This window comes from Chiloscyllium plagiosum, unplaced genomic scaffold, assembly GCF_037043375.1.
Source record: "Chiloscyllium plagiosum isolate Xiang-an unplaced genomic scaffold, Cpla_swu_hap1 HiC_scaffold_8, whole genome shotgun sequence".
Taxonomy (NCBI): Eukaryota; Metazoa; Chordata; class Chondrichthyes; order Orectolobiformes; family Hemiscylliidae; genus Chiloscyllium; species Chiloscyllium plagiosum.
In genome coordinates this window covers 78,343,041-78,360,568 of record NW_028270146.1, presented here as the reverse complement: position 1 = coordinate 78,360,568, position 17,528 = coordinate 78,343,041, and the positions used below count along the sequence as shown (strand labels likewise).

The 17,528-nt window shown below is 38.6% G+C and overlaps 1 protein-coding gene across 8 annotated transcripts in view; it reads right to left on the bottom strand.

Annotated features, from left to right (window-relative positions):
• The window catches only part of meis2a (Meis homeobox 2a), a 119,789-nt gene that overhangs the window by 8,527 nt on the left and 93,734 nt on the right, over window positions 1-17,528 (bottom strand). The gene's annotated exons all lie outside the window — the stretch shown is intronic.

The following is a 17,528-nucleotide window of genomic DNA, read 5'->3' as shown; positions in this document are numbered from 1 at the left end:
ACCTTGACAATCATCCACTGTTACTAGATAATTCCCACTTTCCTGATCTTCCCAAACAGCCAGATAAAATCATTTCATAAAAGCTGTGCTATTAATCATCGCAAAGCTGTCTTTAATTTATCTGCTCCGCCTCCCTGCTAAACCAGCCCTCCAACCAAAAAACACCCTCACATTTTTTACTATCTGAAATGTTAGAAATCTCAATGCAGAGGCCAAATGTTTGCATTTGAAATGGAGCCAAGCTACTCCAGTGTCTTTTATGCCCAACTAAGTGCAAGAAATAGAACTCATGCGAATGGCATGTAACAAATGTCTCATGGCGGTGAAATTGGGGGATGGGGAAAAAGAAAATGAACAAGAAGCCCCAAAAAATTGTCCCATGTCAGATTTCTGATGCAAAATGGCCATTGTCAAATTCTAAAGTAAGCATTCTTAGTTCAGAATGCACCTTCTAAAAGGAATGTATTAATTTTGTCAATGCTTTAGCAAATGCATTATGAATTATTTTCCATTTATATACAGATTATTGAAGGGCAATCCTCCAAAGATTTGCATTCTATCTTTGTTGTCAAAAAAATGTCACCCAACACAATTACTTGTCTTGCCTAAGCTTCAGTTGAAAAGCTGCTTCAGGCTTTAAAACAGGCCAAGCAACTGAAGAAAGAGATGTTCTTCAGGGAAATGGTGAGTCTTCTTTATAACGAGCAGTGCAGATATCATTAAATCAAATCGTCAGTAAACAAACCTCTGTTCCACAGTTGGAATACACAGAGTGACCCTGTTCAGAATGAGAGCCAGTTCAGTTACGATTATGAGATCCAAACTGAATTCAATTCATCCCGTGCTTATTCTTGCCACCATAGTGAATTGCAGCAAGGCAAAATGTAATATTAAGTTATACATGTGACACGAGTTTCTGTCGACGTATTTTTGATTTAATTCAACAGACATTGAAACTAAATCTGAATGAAGATCACGGGCAATCAAATTGAATGTGCATAATGATGATCCACTTGAGTTCTTACAGACTTCATGGCGAGTTTTGAAAACAGAATTTTTAAATAAAAGCTCTTAGATTAAGTTTTTTTTCCAAGAGGAGGCATGTCACTCCAGTACGTTGATTGGACTTCAGCGGAGGTCCAATTCTGAAACTCTTTAAAATGATATTTAAGCGGTTGTTCGTTCTGAGTCAGGCCAGTAGATGGGGCACTTTGCAAGATAAGGGTTTATTCACCCATGTGGAAGGGAAAAAGTGCCAAGACAGGTCCCACCCACTAAACTGTGTCCCCCATTGTCCAATCACAGATCTATATTCACGGCTGTAGTGAAGAACGCTGCATTTCACTGATCCAAGCTCTTGGCTAATGGAGGAAATATTGTACAGGTGGCAAATAATATCAAACTTAAAATGGGAAAGTTCGGCAAGCACTAACATGCAGTATCATGTAAAAGATCCATTGTGGACTTAACTCACTTCTTCCACTGAGAAACGCTAAGTGGGCGGGGTGGGAGGGGGGTGGAAGTGGTCGAGGGAAGAGAAAAAACGAGAGGCTTGTGTATTCAACTGAAGCATTTCTTGCGAACTGGCTACAAGGAGCAATGATGGTGGAAACAAGCGACACACGCACTTTCTCAGTTGTTGGGGGATTTAAAGTTGGTTTAGTCTGAGCAATATGGCAAATAATCAATGCCACATTGTGTAGAATATATTTATCTTGAATGTTCTGAAAAGCATTGTCTTACAGGATGATTGAAGCCAATTCAGTTGTGACATTCAAAGAGGAATTAAATATCTAAAAAAGGAAATATTTGCAGGGCTGGGGGAAATGGGACTGTTCGATAGCTGTTCTGAAAAGTCCAACAGTATTGATGCCAAATAGCCTACGTAGCTGTAAGACTTGTTTTAAGAAGGAAAAAGTTTCAGAAATAAGTTTTAATATTGAGTGCTTTTTCTAAGGACCTGATTTTGTTCATGGCAGCATGTCACCCTTTATTCCCCTTTCAGTTTTTTCTCAATATGAGTAACCGAAAGCTATGTGTCTACTGTCCCCAGTCAGGGTGCATTATTTGCCCTTTGACCAATGTTGATTTCAGTTCCAACAGCATTGCTGAAAGAAACGGTGAATTAAATCTGTCACTAGCACCAGATATTTCTTTTTTAAAATGTATAAACACACAAGCATATATGTCCTACTACAGCATTATCAGAGGTCCCCTGAATTTAGTCAGCTAACACTGTCTCATTATGGTAAAGCTAACGTTAACTTTTCAGACTGATCTACTCTGTTGTCAATATAATGCAAATTCCCTGCCCTCCATATCCTGAGCTTAAATTGACATTAGAAGGTGTGTACATGTACTCTAATCTATCATTGGAATACATACTTTGCACTGTTTAAACTTGACATTTTGATTTGAACCAAAGGCATTTGTAACTATTTGAAGTCGAGAACTAGTGAAGTAAAATACAATAGGATTACTGCATCTAAAGCTATTCTGTCATTTTCTTCAGTTTTTAGTGTTTACTTAATGCTGTAACATTTAGAATTTGTAGGTTACTTTTTCAGATGTCAAGTGGGAAAAGAATACGCGAAGTGTAGTGTAAATTAGGCTTCAGATCTTTTGGTGTCCATACTTGCTCATTTTGAGCACAGTAACCTTCTCCATACTAGCCTCACTGGCAGACTAATGTGTTGCATCCCTTTGGGAGTTGACTCAAAGCTCTGTAGCTACACTCCCTTTTATCAATCAGAATACGGCCAATTGAGATTATCAGACCAAGCAGATAAGACTGTTTTCTCTCCTCCCAAGAGCCGCTAATGGTGTGTGCACATGACACACAAAAAAACTCCAGAGATGAGAAGGAGACTTCATGTGCTCCTGTATCACATCACAGAGTAATGCAGCCCTCCTCTTTCCCCTCCCCCATTCATTTCTCCCTGCCGCTCTCCAAGTAATGGGGCTGGACTAAATTACTAGGTTTTTCTTTTTACCCCCAACCATTTTTATTATTTACATCTGGTAGTCTCCTTATTATAAAGTCTCTCCTGCTCCTCTTGTACATACTTGCACATAGGGCTGCACAGAGCTGCAAACCATTATAGTCCCTCTCAGCATGGGAACTTCATATTGTCTTCAAACAAATAATTACAGGCAAGGTTAAGGGGTCACATAGAGGTCATATCTTTGGATACTCATCAGAATGTTTACATTAGTACCAACAGTGGTTCATTTAACATGCAGAGATTTTTAAAAAATGTTTCTATGGGCTTAAAAATGAGAAACAAACACTTTAAAATGCTAATCAAATGGAGCTGACCAACTTTCAAATGAATAATTCTGAAGGTTGAATACATTTAGGTTTAATGCACTCTCTAACCAATCCTTACAATAATTATAATCGTAATTGCACTGCAGTTACCTTTAAGAAAAACAGTTTTGTGTGGTGCCTGTGTAGGGTTGACATTCTCCTACATCAATGTTGAAGTGTTATGGAACCTCTTTCTCTTTAATTCATAACACCCTGTTTTCTGATTTACTAATTCAGCACCACACCTGGCAACATACTTCTATTTTTAGAATTCTCGTCCTGAGAAATCTTAATGACAAATCGTATTCATCTGGAACACAGCCCACTTTTGATTGTCATTTCAACTTAAGCAAACTATACTCTAAAACTAGTTGCATAACCGGTTGTGGATTCTTGTAACTGATGAACTAGCATATAGCCTGTAAGCTGAAAGGCACGTCTATTAAGTTCGGTCACAGATAGAAAGCCTTATTAAGAACAGGCTGATGGATGTTAATATTTTAATATAGTAAACCATGCTCATATGAAAAGCAGAATTTTACTTTTGTTTTGGCTTAAGTAAGCAACAAGAATTAACCTCTGTTGAATGTTCTACCGAAGCAGTTGTTACAAATACAGTTCAAACTGAAGGAGCATGTAATTAATTGTTTATCCTTGGGAAAATGTACGACCAATCCAGATACTAAGAGCTCCTGTAAACTTACTGGCCTGATTTTCCTATTCCTGCTCGGGGGCTGCTGGATCACTTGGACACAGGGATACTGATTAGGAATGAGCTCTGCCTGCAAAGAAACCTCTTGGTAAATATATGAATGGAAATTTGGACAACTCCATTCAGGAAGGGTACTCCTGATCTCTGATTTTCTAGGAATTGCTGCATCCAGATAGCTTGCTATCATTAAATCCCATCATGACTTTCCAGTGTAGTTTAGGGAGATGGTTGAATTAAACATCTCAGTTATCAAGAATGGATGAAATAGCTAGGATTCTACCATCTTAGGGAAGCATAGACTCAGTTTAAGAATGAGCTGATTGAGGTTATTAAGATGATCAGAATTGACTGTTCTACAGAAGTGTAAACTTTTCCAACATCTACCAGAAAACTGAAAGAGATGTCCATCCCTTTAAGAGTTTTTTTTTTGTCTTGCACCATCTAAATGCCATTTCCCATGCCACAGCACTCCCACATTATCTCTCTTTAAATATTCTGACCTGATTAGCATACGGTTGTGAGCAGAAATATAAAATATAGATTTATTTTTTCCTGCTCTTGAAACAAAGGAAAAATTGCCAAACAGACAGAATTCAGAAAATAATTAATACCTTGCAAATAAAAGTCAGATTTCTATTTGTTTATAGAACAAATATTAATAAATAATGCAATAACACATTGTCTGTTGACCTTGGCCTGGGGAATATTCAGCAATTAGCAGCAATTTCACTGCATTTCGCCACAAATTTACAATTATGAGATTTATATAATTATGATGTTTGGCATTTTGTCTTTAAATACCGTGTAAAATTAATGTGAGCAAGTGAGCTGTGCTGAAGTTTGCCTGACAATGGCACTGGATGATGAGACACTAAAAATTAAAGGCCAATGTTGTTTTAGTGGGAAAGGAGGTAAGGTACTGGGGACAGACTGAGAGTCTCCAAAGTCCCAGCAAAGTATTGAGAAGGTCAGGTATAAACAGTTGAGCTTTAAAATGTCCATTTATTCTCAATATGCGGGAGAGTTGGGCTTGTAAGGATAGCCAATCAGCACTTCTACCAGGATCGAAGGGTCACACAATGCAGTTTGCCAAGGGGTTTTCAGAGAAGATGGATTTCAAAGACATCCCTGAAAATTCAAGACCCAGTTAGTGCTCTAGGGTCCAAGACACCCTGGAAGATATCAGATGTCTCTGTGGTCCACCTGACTGGAAAGTGGGTGGGAAACCGTGCTCAGATTGAAAAGGGCCAAATCCATGAGGAGGTGTAACAAGGCTGTGAGATTTCCCTAGCTTGGGCTCTGGTTTAGAGGGAGGGACTCCAGGAATGTTCTCATCATGTAGGTCAGTTCTGGGATTCAAAGTTACCAGATGAAAAAGGAAAATAACAGAAGTAATCCCTTAAGAGTTGGGAATCACTTTGGACTAGTTTCAAGAGAATTCAATGAATAGGCTGCATTCTTAAAAGAACAATACATTGTATACTTGTGAAGCATATTTCTTTGGGTTTGCTAAAAAATAAAAAGGTGATATTCAGTTCTGTGGCTTAAAGTATAAGTTTCCACCAAAGATAGTTGATAGTACTTTGTCATTTATCACATTAGAAGTCTTGAAAAGTGAAATCTTGCCATGTCAACACTTCTGCTATTAACTGGAAGTTATAATTTCTTTTTTAAAGTTATTGGTCTCCATGGAGATCATGAAAAAATGTGAATGATCTTCTTTTAGATATTTTCTCACATCATGTGCATTTATCAAAGTAACATCTGCCCTAACGAAAAAAAGAGATTACCCACCTGGCTAGGATATGGGCTGACAAAATTGCATGCCTTTATTTCCTTAAGAACCCTATAGCGTACAATGTAGGAAGAGTAAAGTTCATGCAATCAAACAAGTCTGTTACCTTTGGGAAGTGTGGAGAATCTGCCTGAACTCTGCTCATTACTCCAGGGGATTAGGGTGCGGGTAGTAATCGATAGCTTGTGAAACTTTCCCTATACTCCAAGATAATATTTTGCGAAGTTACAGCCTTAAAGAAAACTCTGACTGCATTTTAATCATATTGAAATCAGCAGTTGTAATCACTAGCTTCACAGAAGTATCCTGATTGCAAAATTAGAATGAACACTTTTTTACTCACATTTACTGAGACAAGATCATAATAATTATTATACTTATTCTATCTGATATTAAAGACATAATTGGAGTGTATCTCTCAGGGCTGACCTGGGCTCTTATCCCATTATTTTGATTCCACTGCAAATGGACTTGTTTTCATTTTGTATCTGATGTGGATCCATGCAGATCTCACAATCATAATTAAACTAATGGAACAACAGCATCTCTTGGAGATCTCACCATTTCTGTTGCTGTCATCTCAATGCAATACATGAAGCTTGGTGAATGTGTAGCCTATTGATATCCCTCATGTCAGCAGGTGACAGAGTGACCAACTGCGAGTGGGGAAGTAACAACGAAAGCTGTTGCAGTGATATCACTCCCCTCTTGCCCCAATGCATCAGCCATACTGAAAGTGACTGCTGAAAGAATGCTGAAACAGGTGACAGGTGCATGAACAGAGCAGGCAGGAGTTCCACTCTTATCCAGAAATGGAATATCTAAGTTCACATTTTATGTTAAGTTGAGCTTTAGGTTAAAACTGTTTTCAACCTTGGTGTTGTGTTCATGACTGAGATGAGTTTGCGATCTCACATCGTCTCCAATATTAAGGCCACCTGGAATTATAGAGATCTACAGCACAGAAAAAAGCCCTTCAGCCCATCGCATCTGTGCCAGTCAAAAACCAACACGTAACTATTCTAATCCCATTTTCCAGGACTTGATCCATATCTTATTTCCTCCTAGAATCACAGCAAGGAGGCCATTTTGTCTACACTCACTCTCTCAGCTCGTCCCAAACCCCCTGGGTTTCTCCATAGCCCGGCAATTCTTTCCTCTTCAGATAACTACCTAATTTCCTTTTGAAAGCCATAACTGAACCTACCTCCTCTATACTCTTAGGCAGTGTGCTCCAAATATTAACATCTTATACTGTAAATAAAATGCTTCCCTTCACGTCACTATCTTTTGGCCATTCTTCTCAAATAAATGTCCCCGGTTCTCAAATCTGTTCCAGTGGAAATAATTTTGACCAATCCACTCTGTCAGACCTCCTCTCAATATTGTCCAAAAAGCATTCCAATTTCTCCAATTTGACTGAAGTCTCTCATTTCCAAAATCATTCCTGTCAATCTTTTCCACTCTTTGTCAATGCATTCATATCCTTCCTAAAAGGTGTCGCTGCTCAATCCACCCTTTGTCAATGCATTCATATCCTTCCTAAAAGGTGTCCTGCTCAAATCTGAGCACAATACTCCATTTCTGGTGGAACCATTATTTTGTAAAATGATTTGCTATAACTTCAGAAATATGCTGAAGAAATGGGATCTTGCAGATCTTGCAGCATCCCTCCACAGATGCTACCAGATCATTGAGCTCCAACAGTTTCTGTTTGTATTTCAAATCTCCAGCTTCTGCAGTACTTTGCTTTATGTACTATAACTTACTTCTGTACTCCACACTGGTATTTAAAAAGTTCAGAATCTTATGTCTTCTAACTGTCCACTCAACTTGCCCTGCCGCCATAGAATGTGGATGCTATTTGCAAGGCCAGTGTTTAATCCCATCTCTAAGTATTTTCAATTTGAGTGACATATTAGACTATGTCAAGGAACAGTTAAGAGCTAATCATGTTGCTGTAGGTCTGGAGTCATGTGTAGGCCAGACCAGGTGAGAACCCAAATTTCCTTTCGTAAAATAAAATTATGAGTGAGCCAAATAAGTCTTATAACAATCATTGATAGGTGTTATCACTGAGACTAGTTTTTAATTCAAGATTTAATTTCTGCTAGCTGCCTTAATGGGATTCGAACTTATGACCTCAGTATTTGCATGGACCTCAGAAGTACTAGCCCAGTAATATTACTACTATGCCAACATCTGATATTGATTGGGAAAGCTATAGCTCAAGTTCGTTAGATGGGTCAGTGTTTGTTCAATGTGTGCAGGAGAGTTTCCTGACACAATATGTAGACAGGCCAACAAGAGGTGAGGCCATACTGGATTTGGTTCTGGGTAACGAACCAGGCCAGGTGTTAGAATTAGAGGTAGGTGAGCACTTTGGGGATAGTGACCATAATTCGGTGATTTTTACACTCGTGATGGAGAGGGATAAGTGTGTACTACAGGGCAAGAATTATAGCTGGGGTAAGGGAAATTATGATGCGGTGAGGCATGACTTAGGATGTGTGGCTTGGAAAAGTAGACTCCAAGGCAAGAGTGTAAATGATATGTGGAACTTGTTCAAGGGGCAACTATTGAGTGTCCTTGATAATTATGTACCTGTCAGGCAGGAAGGAAAGGGTCGTGCGAGGGAGCCGTGGTTTAATAAGGAATTGGAATCCCTTGTTAAATGGAAGAGGGCGGCCTATCTCAAGATGAGACGTGAAGGTTCAATTGGGGCGATTGAGAGTTATAGGGTAGCCAGGAAGGACCTGAAGAGAGAGCTAAAAGCAGCAAGGAGGGGACATGAAAGGTCCTTAGTAGATAGGATTAGGGAAAACCCTAAGGCTTTCTATAGGTATGTTAGGAATAAAAGAATGACTAGGGTAGGAATAGGTCCAGTCAAGGATAGTAGGGGGAAGTTGCGTGTGGAGGCGGAAGAGATTGGGGAGACACTGAATGAATACTTTTCTTCAGTATTCACTCAGGAACAGGGCATTGTTGTCGATGAGAATACTGAGGAACAAATAAGTAGAATGGATGGCTTTGAGGTATGTAGAGAAGAGGTGTTGGAAATCCTGGAAAAGGTGAAAATAGATAAGTCCCCTGGGCCTGATGGCATTTATCCTAGGATTCTCTGGGAAGCAAGGGAGGAGATTGCAGAGCCATTGGCCTTGATTTTTATGTCCTCTTTGTCTACAGGAGTAGTCCCAGAAGACTGGAGGATAGCAAATGTGGTTCCCTTGTTCAAAAAGGGGAGTAGGGATAGCCCTAGTAACTATAGGCCGGTGAGTCTCACTTCTGTTGTGGGCAAAGTCTTAGAGAGAATTGTAAGGGATAGGATTTATGCACATCTGGATAGGAATAATGTGATCAAGGATAGTCAGCATGGTTTTGTGAAGGGCAAGTCGTGCCTCACAAACCTTATTGAATTCTTTGAAAAGGTGACGAAGGAGGTTGATGAGGGGAAAGCGGTAGATGTGGTATATATGGATTTTAGTAAGGCGTTTGATAAGGTTCCCCATGGTAGGCTACTGCAGAAAATACGGAGATATGGCATTGAGGGTGAGTTGGAGGTTTGGATTAGGAATTGGCTGGATGGAAGAAGACAGAGGGTAGTAGTTGATGGCAAAGTTTCTTCATGGAGTGCCGTCACTAGCGGTGTTCCGCAAGGATCTGTTTTGGGACCATTGCTGTTTGTCATTTTTATAAATGACCTGGAAGAGGGGTTAGAAGGTTGGGTGAGCAAGTTTGCGGATGATACGAAAGTCGGAGGAGTTGTTGACAGTGAGGAAGCATGTGGCAGGTTACAGCAGGATATAGAGAAGCTGCAGAGCTGGGCAGAAAGGTGGCAGATGGAATTCAATGTAGCTAAGTGCGAGGTGATTCACTTTGGGAAGAATAACAAAAAGATGGGGTACTGGGCTAATGGTCGGATACTTGGTAGTGTGGATGAGCAGAGGGATCTTGGTGTCCATGTACACAGATCTCTGAAAGTTGCCACCCAGGTAAATAGTGCGGTGAGGAAGGCATATGGCGTACTGGCTTTTATTGGTAGAGGAATTGAGTTCCGGAGTCCTGAGGTCATGATGCAGTTGTATAAGACTCTGGTACGGCCGCATCTGGAATATTGTGTGCAGTTTTGGTCGCCATACTATAGGAAGGATGTGGAGGCATTGGAACGGGTGCAGAGGAGGTTTACCAGGATGTTGCCTGGTATGGAAGGAAAATCGTATGAGGAAAGACTGAGGCACTTGGGGCTGTTTTCACTAGAGAAAAGAAGGTTTAGGGGTGACTTGATTGAGGTGTACAAGATGATTAGGGGGTTAGATAGGGTCGACAGTATGAACCTTTTCCCGCGTATTGAGTCGGGTATTACAAGGGGGCATAGCTTTAAATTAAGGGGGGGTAGATATAGGACTGATGTTAGGGGTAGGTTCTTCACTCAGCGAGTCGTTAGTTCATGGAATGCCCTGCCAGTAACAGTGGTGGACTCTCCCTCTTTATGGGCATTTAAGAGGGCATTGGATAGGTATATGGAGGATAGTGGGTTAGTGTAGTTTAGGTGGGCTTGGATCGGCGCAACATCGAGGGCCCAAGGGCCTGTACTGCGCTGTATTCTTCTATGTTCTATGTTCTATGTTCTATCTCCATAGGACAGTGTCTATTAATTCTGTCCCAGATTATTTTTCTAAAAATAATCCCACCACGAAGGTTAAATAAATGGCCTTGTCATTGTTAGGTTTATCCTTAAATTCTTTAAAAAAGGCAGTTACATTTGCAGTTCTCTAGCTTTCTGAAAGTACACCCTTATTTAAAGAAGATCTGCATACTATGCTAAAACCTCCACAATTTTCATCCATACTTCCCTTAATATCCACCCTGTATTAATTCATCAGTTGCCAAAATGCTTTTTGCTACCTTTGTTACCACTAGATTTTATTATTCAAAGAACCCTCCTGCCAATCTCCCATCTTACACCCCACATAAACTTCAGATCATCCAAAACTTGCTGCTTGTATCTGACTTTGCACCAAGTCCCATTCCCTGTGCTCACTGATTCAAGTTGGACTACAATCTAGCAAGGCCCAGGTTAAATATTTTCAGCCCATTTCAAATCCTTCCATGGTCTTACCAGGCTTTATCTCCTCCAGCCTTAAAAGCTTTTGAGATCTCAACACGCCACTATTTCTGGTCTTTGACATATCTGATTTTAATAACTGCTGGCATGCCTCATATAAAACAGTTGTATGAAATTTACACCTTCCTCTCATTTGAATTCTCTTCTTATTCTCTGCATTTAATATCTGGTGATACATTTGAAAATAGTGTCCCTGTGTTTGTGTATATCAGACAGCGAGTTAGAGTAGTCCCGGGTTTTTGATTCAGCTTTATGCTTCCAGGTCTGTGCATTGTTTAACCAGTTTACAATTCGTTCTCCACCCAAAGAGAATTTACTGGGAAGCTGCACCTGGTCAATGCAAAGACAAATTAAATTTTACCATGAGGAATCCTGGGACAACAGGATTTCACATCATTACTGCATCTATCTCAATAATAAAATCAATAAACATGGACTGAAATTTCCTGGTGGACCCCAACTTTTAAAAGCTGATCCAAGCTGTTAGAATGTTTTCATAGGATCCCTCCAGTGCGGAAGCAGGCCATTCAGCCCATTAAATTCGCACCGATCCTCTGAAGAGCATCTCACCCCCATTTCATATCCCTTTCACCCCACATTTCCCATGACTAATTCACCTAGTCTGCACATCCTGGGCTCTATGAGCAATTTAGCATGGCCAATCCACCCAACCTGCACATCTTTGGACTGTGGGAGGAAACCGGAGCACCTGGAGGAAACCCACACAGACACAGGGTGAATGTGCAAACTCCACACAGACAGTCACCCAAGGCTGGAATTGAACTGAGGTCCCCAGTAGCGCTAATCACTGAGCCACCATGCTGCCTCTATTTTGCATTCCTGTTAGTTGTTGAGGCATATTCAAGTTTGCTACCAATAACACACATCACTGGCATGTTTTTGTTGAATTCCATATGAGCCCTTAAAGAGACCACAACTTAATTTGTGCCAACACTGTATGACAAGAGAAATGTCCACCCATACAGCAGAAATCCCAGGAGTCATTCAATAATTTTTTTCCTGCTAGTGGTTTTGAAGCATGATTTTATTTTATCAATAATGAAAAGTGGCTCATTATGTTTGTAAAAAGCAGTTTAGTATTGGTGCCTTATTTTTGATGTTGTGTACATATGGCCTCTTTCACACAGGTGAACAATATTATTCACATTCACATTTTAAACAAGAGTTTTGCATCATTTCACAAATTATGGATCAGTGCTGGTTCTGTGGAATACAACCATAAAGTGCCAAAAACCTTACTCCTATGGTGGTATTTATTCACAGAATTAATCATATTGTTCATGATCTTAAGCAGTGCGGGGCCAGTAACCGACAATAATGCCAATCTTGTTGGCAAAACCCATTTCCTAAGAATACATTTTTTTAAAAACCCACTGATACCGCTGATAATCAGGTCTGTATCAATTGTCAGTAGATCTATGGATCAGTAAATCTGATTTTTGCTATACATTTATTCTTAGTGTAAGAACCTGATCCTAGAGATAGTGGATATTTTCTGCTCCTGTGATGTATGATGACTCATCTCCCTTGACAAGTGCAATGCCTGTATGACCACAGTGTAAAGTGGCAAGCTTCAAATTTCCCTTCAGAAGGATCCAGTGCACTAATTATCATCTTATGGAATCCCCCAACACCGAATTTGAGGCACCAGGTTGACCGAATTACAGCGAAGGACTATGACAGTTGTTTGCAGTGACTATTTTCATAATGCAAGTTGATTTAAATGGTCACTTAAGATTCATGGGGGCAGCATGAAGGACACTGGGAACACAAGAAAATGACAGTCGCATACTTTGTGAGGGCATTTTGTGTGCAGTGCATGAGTCAGAGTCCGAGCAAGGGCCCTAATTTTCCCAATGATTTATCCTACATTTAAGAATAATGGAACAGAGTCTGCACTTCAAAATAATCCATTTTGGGTGCAGCACTTTGGGACATCCCAAGAGATGTGAAAAAGTGCTATATAAATTCAATCTTTAAAATATACCCCATGCCTATGTTAAGCCAGAAAGGAAGGTGACTCGCATATCTTGATCACGTCCAAACTTGTTCCTTGTTTTGTACTAATACGGTAAGTCCTGTTATGTGTAAATCTACAATTAAGCAATGTCTTGGGTCTATTCTACATGTGAGAATGCAGTAAGTCCATGACACTTCAACAACTTACAAACAGTATTCAATTTAAAAAAAAAATGTATATTTTGGTATCATATTAGGAAAACAGTTAAAAAATACCCCCAAAATTGAGGTATTTTCATCTAAGTATTTAAATAATTTAAAACTTCATCAGAAAAATGAAAAATTCAACATGAATACATTATATTGTAGAACAGCTATTCTGCCTCTACATTAAGGCATTTTAATAATCTAATTTTACAGTGTAGAAATTTACAGTTACAAATATATACAATAAACAAAACAGAATCAAAATGAAATTTTATTTATTCAATGCCTTAATTAATTACCAATGTTCCTCAATCAGGAATGTTATAAATCTTGTGTGAAATATCAGTTTTGTTTGAACATGTGATGTTAGTAAAAATATGTGAATATGATATTGGCGGTTGATTAATGATCACTTTATCATTTCACATTCAGTATTTGTTTCACATACAGTCTTCTGTAATTGAAGAAGTGCAGTATGCAGTTAGAACAATGTGAATGAACAAGTGAAGTCAGAGCACATACACACTAACTATTAGCAGTATGATATATACGTATACAAGTATTAGCCTCAAACACTGTTTGGTTCCGTCACATTTTGAACACATTGCAAAATCATACTGCACTAATAACAAGCCCTGATGGCTCAGTGGGTGATCTAATTGCATTGTGTGATACTAAAATATTTAATCAGCAAGATTGCTAGACTTTGTATTTCAGAGTGTCATCCAGTGAGTATAAGTGAAGATGCCAGCTGAGGACTGGATTAGGTACAGCAACGTTACCCTTCATATTGAATAAGCCCATTCATGAAAAATGGTTCCTTGGATGAGGTGCCAGAGTGAACTCAGCATCCATAGATAATACTCTATCAGGAGCCAATGGCTTCTGCATTCAGTGTAACACTGTCAGGGATTGGAAAATGGGTTGAATCTGAATTCACTGAGTTTCTGCTTTCTTTACAAATTAAAAGCAAATTTCACAGGTGATACAGTGACTGTGAGGATGTGTATAGAGAGGTGTATGCTTGTGTTTCCTCTGCCTGCCATAGTTAAATCTTGCCTGTACTTTTAGAGGGCTCTGGCTACTCCATGCTTCTGAGGTTGAGACCTGGTGTCTTTCAAATTTAGCAAAGATCCCTACTCAAAAGAACTTAATTGTCAAATGCAAGGTAGCTCTAATATTATTCTCCAAATTTTAATTGGTAGGCTACAGAATACTGCTCCGCATGTCAGGCTTCTGTTATATCACAACAGAACAGGTATCCCTTGTGATTTTTCAAAAACTCCATCCCTCGGATTTGGGATGGGATGGGATCAAATTGACAACTTCAGCAGGTGGGAGGAAATTCTGCCTTTCTATATTTTGAATGGTGTAATGCTACCATGGAATTTGGATGTTGGACAACTTTAACTTGTGACATATGTTTGGCATTTCATAAATTGGATGTAGAGTCACTGTTTGTAAATAATAACAATAATTTTCTGTATGGAAAGAAATTTGTGAATACGCGTTTAATTTTATAAATTGGAAAATTCATCAACTGCGGCTCATTTGCATGGAAACTATATTCTTGTCGTCTTGATATTCAAGTATAGCAATTCATTTATAAACTAAATTTCAACCTCCCAGAAGTAATATTCACAAACCAAATTAATCGACTTTATGCACCTTGCTTTATGAACATTCCCTTCTTTAAAAAAAGGGATTTTTCATTGAAATTTTAATTAAATGTATTACTTAATTTCAACATCTTTTGAAATTTATTATTTAATGATTTTTAATTGAGTTGCATTTTAATTTGTAGATGATTACAGTTCTAATACATCAATCAGAATTGTATTTAATAAACACTTTGTGCTCCAAAAACTACTTGATTTAATGTAATAAAAATAACATCAAGTACAACACTGCCGCAATTCAGTTAATTAAATTGTTGCCGCAGCTTTTTGTGTTAATTATTTATAAGTTTTCAAAATAAACAATATATTTGAAAACTGCAAATACAGCATTTAAGGCAAGTTGTAATTTGATCCAGCAAACCTTTCCCTTTAGTTGGATAAGAATGATTGCAGATTTGTCTGTGCCGCTGTAGCTAATTTGCATTTAAAGATAATCTTTTGTGTGGGCAAGTTTACATTTTTAAATCTTACCATAGATATCCATGATTGAGACATTGTAATTACAGTTATAGAGAAGACAACAAATTAAATGTTCATTGGCTGGGAAAGTGTAAGAGTCTGCTGACAAGTGAACAAAATAAAATAATTTAAACCTTAACACCTGAATATTCTTGTTCCTTCCAGAAGTGAACTTGACGTGACAACATTTATATGATGACTTAATAACACAAGAAGCACAAATTGGCAGATAAGGTTTTAATGTAATTTGGTCATAATTAACAAGATGAGGAAAATTAATTCCTCCAGATTTGGCCTTAAAGTAAAGGTGCTCACATAATTTAATACTTTCAATTTTCCTTTGATTTTTTTCTATTTCAGTTATGATAGACTTCCTTATTAATTCCACAAAAGGAAACATGGTTCAGTTATCATCGACAGAGGGCCAGCTGTTAGCTGTCCATCAACCACCTGAAGTGGACAAGCAGACCAGGAGCGAGAATGTCACTCCTTTGATCTGGCAAAGAGCAACTGCTGATTTATGTACCAGGACTTTGTTCTTCTGTTCCATTTTACTTTCTTTCCTAAGGCAGAACCACAAAATCTGGTGCAAAACTGCTCTGTTCACTGCAACATCAACAAGCTCTGACAACTGCAACAGGCTTTCGTTGGCTCCGAGACAGCTCTCAGGCATCTCTTCTGATGCTCACCTTTCGAGATTCAGTTGTTATTGTTCAATTTAACTTCTGTACATTGAATGGACTGTGGCCAACACGCCTGGGGCATAAACACACCTGTATGAAAGGAGCCTTATTGTGGCAACCAACTCATCCAACCTGCATACACACTACCCATTTCCATACCAAGAAAAAAAATCCATCCTTCCCCAATGGCAAATCTTGCCTGAAGTGTACTTCATTTTTCTGCTGACCTCCAAAGCCTCATTCACAGTCAAGAACACTTTTCCTCTTTTTTTCGTTTATTAAAGCCATAAGATCTAAAGGATACGGATTAAAAAGGTTACTTTATATTTGTCTGGCTGCCAGTCAGGCAAAAATCTTTCAGGATTCATAGAGCAAATCAAGACGAAGACCCCTTTCTCGGGGTAGATCAATTAACCCCAGTCCAAAAACATTGTCACTTGCAATTTTGACATGTATATTGCTGGAGTAAAATGAACTATTCTCCATTACAATACGTCACCATGCACACCTTTCATTTTAGCTTGTCGTCTCCAGAGCATGGCATAGAGATATGTTTCAGTGAAAGAAGGCGGATTGAGTCAATGGTCATCTTTCTTTTCCAGATAAATCTGATGTGATTAAGATGGTTTGCCATTAATCATCCATGATGGTAAAAACAAAATGTAATCAATACTCTACTTTCATTCAGTCATGATAAATAATTTGATTGGATTAGAGATTATATTAATGGGTTTAAATACAGTAAATCCCAAAGTCAAAACTTTTGGGATGGATTTTTAAAAAATCTTTCCTGAAAAATTTTGAGATATTCATAATTTAACAAACTTTGTTCATAATAATAACACACATGAAATTGTTTCTTTTTAAAATGTCATTTTTAATATTTTGCAGAAAATGGTTGTTTTGGTTTTGTACTCAGCTGCCTGGCCTACCTTACGAATCCTTGAAAATACCAGTTCAGGTCAATAAACTGAAGTGTCTGACCTCCAAGTACTCCTGCAAGTGTCATTTAGAAGAGCAGTGAATCAGGAACAGAGTGGAAAATATCTCAATTATGGGACTGATTGACTCCACAGAGAGTTGTTGCTCTGTCATTATAATAGGCAGCAAGCAACCTGTACTGTACATTGGCAGAGTTTAAAATTATTATTTGCTGAGCAACAACAACAGGGCAATTCTATACAAGACAGGGGTAAAGTGATAATTGTTTGATCAATAACACCCAACATCACTGCCATGCCCAACCATCCCTACTCAAGCTTTATTTAAAACACCCTGAGTCTCTGAAAGTATCATCTACTTAAAGACATGTCTGTAAGACAAGCAACTAATAATCTTAGGAATCAAATCAAAGGTTGTAACTATAGAAGTAAGAATTAATGCAACATTTATGCACACAAGCATTGCTCACACTTGCACTATAAAATGCATTTTAGGAGCCAGACACAATTAAATACAAGCACTGAATGTGGGAGTGGGATCAGAGTTAAATTTGTACCTGCTGGTAGAATACTGGATTGAAACAACAGACCAGTCAGACTGCTCCCAAATCCCAAGGCAAAAGCCACAAAGCCTAAC